The following is an 8,330-nucleotide window of genomic DNA, read 5'->3' on the forward strand; positions in this document are numbered from 1 at the left end:
TGAGCTGGGAGAATAAAACTTGCTTCAGGAGTCTAGAGTCAGGCATCTGGATGACGTGGCTGGCCCAGTGAAGTTGATGTCAGATGAGTGTTGCCTAAATGCTTGTGGTGTTTGTTTGCAAGAGGATGCTAATGTTGGTGTGTCTGTCTTTCCACTGGATTCAAAGGATCTTCCACGGGCAGCCTTACTGGTACTTCTCCAACGACTTGAGGTGTCTCCTATATGTTGTCCATGTTTCAGCTCCACAGAGTAAGATTGGGATTACAACTGCTTGATAAACCATGAGCGTGGTTTTAGATCTGATGTATAAATCTTTGAACACCCATTTCCTCAGGCATCCAAAGGCTGCACTTGCATGTTTAAGGCAATGTTGAATTTCTTCATTGATGTCATCTATGATAGATGACTTTTGAGGTATGGGAAATACTTCCCCAGAGTCTTACCATGAATCTGAATTACTGGAGCTGGGGGCTTCTCATTAAGAGCATGTTGATGGAGGACCTTAGTCTTCTGAGTATTAAGCATGAGTTCCATTTTTTTGTATGCCTCAGTAAAGACAGACCTTCAGGTTGATGCTTTCAAGCAAGCACACACTACAACGTCATCAGCATACTGGAGCTTGATGATTGAAGTCAGGGTGGTCTTGGTTTTGGCTTGGAGTTTGTTGAGATTAAACAGTTTACCACCCATTCAGTACTTTAGCTCCACTCTGACTAGAAACTTTTTGGAGGTCATTTGTAGCATTGCGGTAAGGAATATTGAGAAGAGTGCTGGAGTGATGATACTATTTTGCTTAACTCCTTTCTTAACCTCAAAGGGATCTGGAATAGATCCATTACTGAGAACCACTGCTTGCGTACCATCATGGAGCAGGCAAAGAATGTTGATGAATTTCGGTGGGCATCAATACTTCGGAAGGATCCTCCATATCATTTCTCTGTTGACAAAGTCGAAGGCTTTTGGGAGGTCAAAGTAGGCCATGTAGAGAGGTGTATGCTGTTCCCAGCATTTTTCCTGAAATTGATGAGCTATAAAGATCATGCCAGTTGTGCCTCTCGATGCCCTAAACCGGCACTGAGATTCTGGGAGGAGCTCTTCAGCAAGTGGAAGGAGACAGTTCAGGAGCGTCTCCAGGAGCGCACATGCCCCATCAGGAATGCCTACACCCTGACTCTTGATGCTGTCAATGAAACCAAGGAGGAATTCTATGCCAACCTTGACCGGGTCCTTTCTGACATTCCAGAGGGAGACAGACTTATTCTTCTCAACACTTTCAGTGCCAGAGTCAGAAAGGACTCCAACCTCTGGAACAGAAAGAGTGGAAAGGTCTACCGTATTTTTGTGCATATAGCCTGCACACTGATATAACCCGTGTCAATGTATAACCCACAGAAAATTGTAATGTCAGAAAATAGTCCGTGTATAGACTGCACCCATGTATTCCCCACACCTGATAGTGTCGGTGCTGGAGGCGATTTTTAAGCCTATTAAGCCTGAGAGGTGCTGGCCCCAGCCGTGGGCACTCACTGCCAGCATGCGAGGACCGGGCTCTCACCATCTGCCTGCAGCTGCCCCCCGAAACATAGCCACAAGCGCAGGCTCTGCTGGACATGGCTGCCGGAGCTGGAGCCAGCTAAAAGTGGTCCTGATTGCTGCAGGGGAGGGGAGGGATGAGGAACATGGACTCAGCATCACCATAAAAACAGGCACAAGACATCATGGCAACACCCGCGATCTAAGCGTTGGCACCTGATTGACTATGTTATTGTTCATGCCAAGGATTGCAAAGATGTCCATATCACCCAAGCTATGCCAGGAGCTGACAATTGCTGGACTGATCACTGACTTACCCACTCAGTTATGTCACTCAGACTGGCTCCCAAACAATGGCTGCAGCAAAAGCAATGTCAGTGAAAGGTCAGCGTCAAAGGACTCAAGGACACAATCAAGCAAGACCTCTTCCACCACTGCCTCAATGAAAAACTGGTCCAGTCAACAACTAGAGAAGTGCTTGGGTGCTTTCAAGTCCACCATCATTAGCACCTGCAAAGAGACACTTTGATTATGTACCAGGAAACACCAAGACTGATTTGATAAGAATGACTGGCAGATCCAAGAGTTGATCAACTGCAAGTGCAAGGCCTTTTTGTGCTTGGCAGAAGGACACCAACTCAAAGCAAAATAAATTGAAACTCCAACAAGCCAAGGCAGATATCCAAAGGAGAACCCGCAGTATGAAGAACAGGACATTCAACATCTTGCTAACATCAATGATGACAGTTTTTTTTCAATGCCTCTAAAGGCATCTATGGTCCAAGCACTCAAAGACCAACATACCTGAGACCTAAGGATGGAAGAGAGCTACTCAAGGAAAGGGGGAGCATCAACACACATTGGAAGGAGCATTTTGAAGACTTTCTCAGTCAGGACTCTGTTGTTAACAAGGGTGTCCTCAACTCTATCCCACAACACCCAGTCAGGGACAATCTTAGAATCCTTCCAACCCTTGACAAGGTGAGGAAAGCCAGCAACTAGATGAAGAACAGCAAGAATCTGGATTTGATGGAATCCCCACTGAAATCTTCAAGCAAGGGGGAGAGGATCTCACATTACAGCTTCGTGCCCTCATCTTAAGGATTTTTAATGATGAAGAAATCCCAGATGACCTCAGGACACCATGACTGTGACAACCTTCAAAAAGGAGACAAGCCAAACTGTAGAAATGACAAAAGGGTCACCTTTGCCATCCACCACAGGAATATGAGTTATATTGGGGGTGTCCAAGTCATCAAGCCCCAAGGGCCAGGTGACTAGCATGAAGCCAGGATGCAGGCTGGATCTAGAGCACAGATCCCTGTCAACTGGCCTGAGGGGCTGCCTACAGGGCCAGAAATTTGGTGGAGCAAGTGACGGCAATGTTAATTGCTGGAGCTCCAAAGGGTAGGTTGAATATCTGTTTTCTGCGTATTACTTATACCTCCTGAGTTCACACTGTCTGATCATTAGTGGCTGCTTGTGGAAGCTGCAGGAAAAACAGAGAAAGAACTGACTAGTGATGGACTCCAGAAGTAAGTGATCCAGTGGTAGAGACAAAGTTTTCCATTATTGTTCATTGGCTGTGTCAATCCAGGAAGAAATAAAACTATTTCCTGGTTCCCAGTCACTTCTCTCAGGCAAAAAAATACCTACAGTTTTAATGCTGCAGAAGATCCAGCAAGATAAGGACAAATGTCTGCCCTCTATCTGTTGACAGGAAGAGAGCATCCATTAATGTCACTGTTTCAGTTCTGTTCTGCACTCTGGCTTGATTCCAGATTTTGCTGAGTCTAAAATACTGACTCCCATTAAATAAGCTTGCAGCACATTGTTCGCTAATTTTTCCATGAGTTTCCTCAAAAATGGGAGGTTTATCCGTTCTTCCTGTTGTTCCCAATGTGGTTTTGCATAAACTTATTAATGAGGCTTAGAAAATACTCCAGTATAACATGTTTGCATCCTTTCATGCATACTCTTTAGTAGCAAGAAGAGCTGCCTACAGGATAAATGCCCAAAGCCAAAAAGAAATGTCTGTCTCATATATTCACATCAGGGTATTCAAAAAGGACTTGCTCTTGTTGCTCTTATGCCACCTTCAGCAATGGCACAACAGGAGCCTGCATAGTTCTTAGACAGCTGTCCCTCAGGGTAGGTGTGGGTTTTATTAACCCTTAACTAATTCTGAAAGTGTCCAAGCAGCTTCTCTTTGCTCTGAAAGGTTATTTCTGCAGTGATGTGATATCTGGGAATTGGGGGCTAACAGAAAAACTGTCAGTCTTTGTTTTTGTTTTTGTTTTTCTTTCATTTTTCTTTTTCAAAATCAATGCATGCTCCAGGAAAGGCAGTTTATTCATGGTCCTACAAATAAAAAAAATCTTTCAGTCTGTTAGTCCTATCTACACAGAATCTGACCCATGTTCTGAAGTGAACTGTCATACTTCTGCCAGGCCAACTTTGACTACAAAATCCTTTGTACTAAAAAAATTCCTGTTAACAATATGACCCCTTTGGGGCCTGATCCTCTACTCCAGTGGTTCTGAACCTTTTCAGATTTGAGGCATCCTTTGCTCGACTCAAGGCTTCGTAACTTTTGTGAATTGAGAAGCACCCTATTTCAAACACTAATTTATTTATTACAGGGCCGACCTCCCTGCAGAGGGGGCAAACAGTTGGGGCAGGGGAGCAGCCATGCAGAGAGAGCCTGAGGGTTATTTAGGGTTACCATACGTCTAAGTTTTCCTGGACATGTCCTCTTTTTGGGTCCTCTGATCTCCGTCCAGGCAGTTTTTTGAAATATGTACAGATGTCCAGGACTTTGCTGGCAAAACTGTATTTCCCAGCTTCCATGTTTACCAGGGATCTGGGTTTTCTGTTTTGCTGCAGAAAAAAAACTGGATTTTTCTCTTTAAAGGAGAAAGCCGTGGGTTTCCCTTTGCAGGCTGTCATCCTTCCAGTCTGCAAGGAGCTGCTTGGGGTGATTGGAGGCAGGGGGCACCACACACGTGGCAGGCATACAGCCAGGCAAGGTGGTGGAAGCAGCCCCAACAGCTGGATGCAGGTAAGTCTATGGGTGGCGGGGGGTGGAGGGCCAGGGCTTGGGGACTGTCCAGGGAGGGGGAGGTTGTGCGTGTGCACATGGCAGGGTATGGGGGTAGTGGGGAGGTGCCTGCCCCTCCAGGCAATAACACTTATTATTTACTGTAACATTTAGAAACTTCTCCCCACCCCCTGACAGGTGTCCTCTGTTGGAAATGGAAATATGGTAACCCTACCATACTTGCTTATCAAAAATTGCACATAAACTGGTATAAGTAATCAGAAACCAGTTCAGATCTGTTACAGAAGAGAAATTCAGTGCACATAACCTGTGAGCACTAGCCGGCAGCGCCTTTTTGTAGGGGATGCACCGCCATGCTCAGGGGGTGCATGTGTACCCATGTGCACCCCCTATGCGTCGCCCTGGGAGGCAGACAAGGAAGAGAGGCAGGGCTGTCCCTGGAGACTGGACCCCAGTGTTGGGGGCAGGCAGGGGAAAATGGACCCCCACCCTGGCCTTGGGCCCCCAACTGGGGTCTGCTGGGGGGGTTAAAATTGGAGGGGTTTCCCTCCCAGCCCAGCCCAGCCCAGCCCAACCTGACTTGGGACTTGCCACAGCCCCACCCCCTGTTGGCCCATCTGTCAGGCACTGGGGTTGGCTGGGACAGGGACCCACACCCTCACCCTGGCTCCCCCTGCTTGGGTCTGCTGTGACCCTCGTGGGGGGCTCCCCCTAGTGAACCGCTATCCGAGCCCAGTCCAGCGGGGGGCTTGTTGGAACAACCCAGGAGCTCAGGATGGGCAGAGGGAACAGACCCCAGTCTCACCCCCAGGCCCCTTGCGTAGGCTTTCATGGGGGCCCTGTGGCAGAGGGTTCCCCACTACAGCCCAGCCCAGTCCAGCCCTGTTGCTCTGCATGAGCCCCCCAGGGATGCCTGCTGCAACCTACTAACTGTTGCTGATACCAGGCTCTGGGGGATGCTCTGGATGGCACCAGGGGCTTGTGCCAGCCAGCAGGGCTTGAACCTGCTCTCTGTGGGGTGTTCCCATCCCTGCCACCTGGTGTAAGCCCCCTGGGCTGCCTGGAACCAATAGCAGCAGGGCCCGATCCTTCTTTTTATGAAGCCTGCCTGGCTAGGCAAAGATGAGCAAAACCTTGGGGCCCAGCCCCTCCCCTCCCCCCCAGCTGGAAACATCCTAACTTGGGGGGGAGCCAAGACCAGAGTGGGGGGGGGCTTCCCATAACTGATGTGCCCACATGGGGGGAAAGTCACCACCCCCCACAGCTGGGCAGACCAGGGCTCCCCCCCACATGGGCAGATCCCCGCTCAGAGTAGGCTGGGGACAGGGAACTGTTTCTCCTCCCTGCGGGGGACAGCAGGCAGTTGGGGATATGTGCTGGCCAGCCAATTTGGGATGGCCCAGCTGGCCAGCAGGCTTGGAGGCGTGTTTTAGTGCCATCCGCCTTTTGGCCTGGGCTAGTGCAGGCATCTGCCTGCTTTTCCCAACTAAAAAGTCAAGTCTGTTGTGTTGTGTTTGGTTTTGGTTCAATGTATGTAGCTTAGAGAAACCTGCATAGATTGAATCAATTCCACCTCAGGCTTTTTGACTATATGTATTTAGCCTTCCTGTAGCACCTTCAAAGATGCTAGCACCCTGCCTTACAATTGCTGTTCTACTCCTCGCACACATAGAAACTCTTGCTGATTGCATGAGGGAGTGGGAGGATTAGTCCCTCTGGCCCCAAGTCAGAAAAAAGATTTGAGCATTTCATCACAACCTGTTGAAGTCAATGTAAGGTAAGCACATGAGAAATTTAAGCAAGTGTTTTGCTTTCCTGAACATGGACAGACCGAAATGCTTGCTTTAGTGCCCTCTTGAACCGGAGTCTTTGTCAATAAAAATCAATTGGCATGCTCCCTCCCCACCTTTTTTTTTTAATCCCTTATAACAGCCTGTAGAAGGAATATAATTCAGTACCATTTAATGTAAAACATATGTAGCAATGGTATCTGTATATAATGCAAACATTTCCTCCTTTGAAATCCATGTGTGTACTGCTGTACTGTTAATTATGGCTTGGTGCAAGCAAGCTCCTTCAACTGAATGCTTTTTGTATTCTCCTAAGCTCTTTGGTGTTACATAAGCATTTCATAAGTATTAGTTGCTGTTGACATTAAAATTAGCTAATATTTTTAGCACAATACACTAATGTGAGGACAGTAAGCCTCTTAATGAGTCTTTAGGGGACTTCCTTAGATCATCTTAAAAAAAAAAACTGCAGCAGCAACACAAGGCACAATTTCCTTCCACAGGTGTTTTAAAGGCAGTTGTGTCCTCTGCTGTAGAACAATATACTCCTTGCACATCAGTCGGTAAATGGAGAAAGTAGCCATAATACTCTGATAAAATAAATATACCTGCTTTGGCTGGCATTCCTATAATGTTTACATCAACAAATCTTATGCATAATGGATAAAAAACAAAATGCTTTCAGCAGAACCCAGAAGTATGTCCACAATCTTTTATTAACATGGATGAAGGCAAAGGGAATAGGTGTAAATCCCTTATAGGTTAGTGCTCATTATGAAAAGTTTTAAACATCATAATAGATTACTTTAAAGCATTCAGCATAGTCTAGTTCAGCTCAGATAGAAAATAATCTGTAGATGTCAGTAGCATCAATGATTGTGTTGTAGTATGTGGAATGAAAACAATGGAAAATGAAGAGCAGTAAAAAGACAGTTATCTATACTCTCTTTAGTCTGGAAAAATACACTGTTGATTACAGATTACTATAGAAATTAAATGGAAGGAGAGACTTTTAGTCTAAATGTTGTTCATCTTCCACCGTATTGCTGGAGATGAAAAAATGATAGATCATTAAGGAACTAAAAGCAAGGGGAAGAGTACAGGGGAAAGAATAGCGAAAAGATAAAAGGCTGATCAATGGGACTGCATTTTGTTACTTTGCTTTTTTCAAGTGGATTTCAAATGTTTCTTGAATTGCTCTCTTATCATTGCCTCAATAACGATGAAGGTGATTTTATGTTTTAAGAAACTGCCCTAGCCATTCCACCAGATTAACTAGATTTTTGTGCAAGGAAAATGCAGGGTTCTTTAAGGTCTTTTGCAATCTATTATGCACAGAGCAAAAGCACAAATAAACCCTCTATGAAAAACTAAGAAATCAGTAAAACACAAACATCTTGTATCTTCCTTGATAGTAAAGAGGAGTTACCTCCTACAACCAAGAACAGATTTTGGCCCATTTTTAATGCTGTTTTCTAGAATAGTTATGACAAACATTTCCAAACAATATCAAGCAGGAATGGTTTGGATGCTGCCATATGAGATTCAAAACTGTTTGTATTATCAAAATGAAATAAAGTTTGCCTAAAGGATAAGTTCTTTATAAATTTAAAAAAGGCATTATGAAATGCCAGCTTAGAGACTATGACTGTTTTCAGTCAAATTTCCATCTTGGATTTGGCCAGTGACTCTCTATAGATTTATATCAAAGTAACTGAAACTTTGAAACTGAAGACTTTGGTTTCTTTTCAGCAACACTAGAAAGAGAGCCCCAGCTCATGATAAACCATTCAGTTGTGATTCATTGAAGTATGCTTCTCCCTTGCTAAAATAATCCACAACCACTGGCTCAGTGATGGGGCACAGTGGTTTCCCCAAGAGGAACCAAAATGATTTTCATTGCCAGCCCTAGACAAGTTTTTCTGCTGTCTTCTTTAAAAGGCCAG

This window comes from Gavialis gangeticus, unplaced genomic scaffold, assembly GCF_001723915.1.
Source record: "Gavialis gangeticus isolate Ggan-Ray unplaced genomic scaffold, GavGan_comp1, whole genome shotgun sequence".
NCBI classification, from domain to species: domain Eukaryota; kingdom Metazoa; phylum Chordata; order Crocodylia; family Gavialidae; genus Gavialis; species Gavialis gangeticus.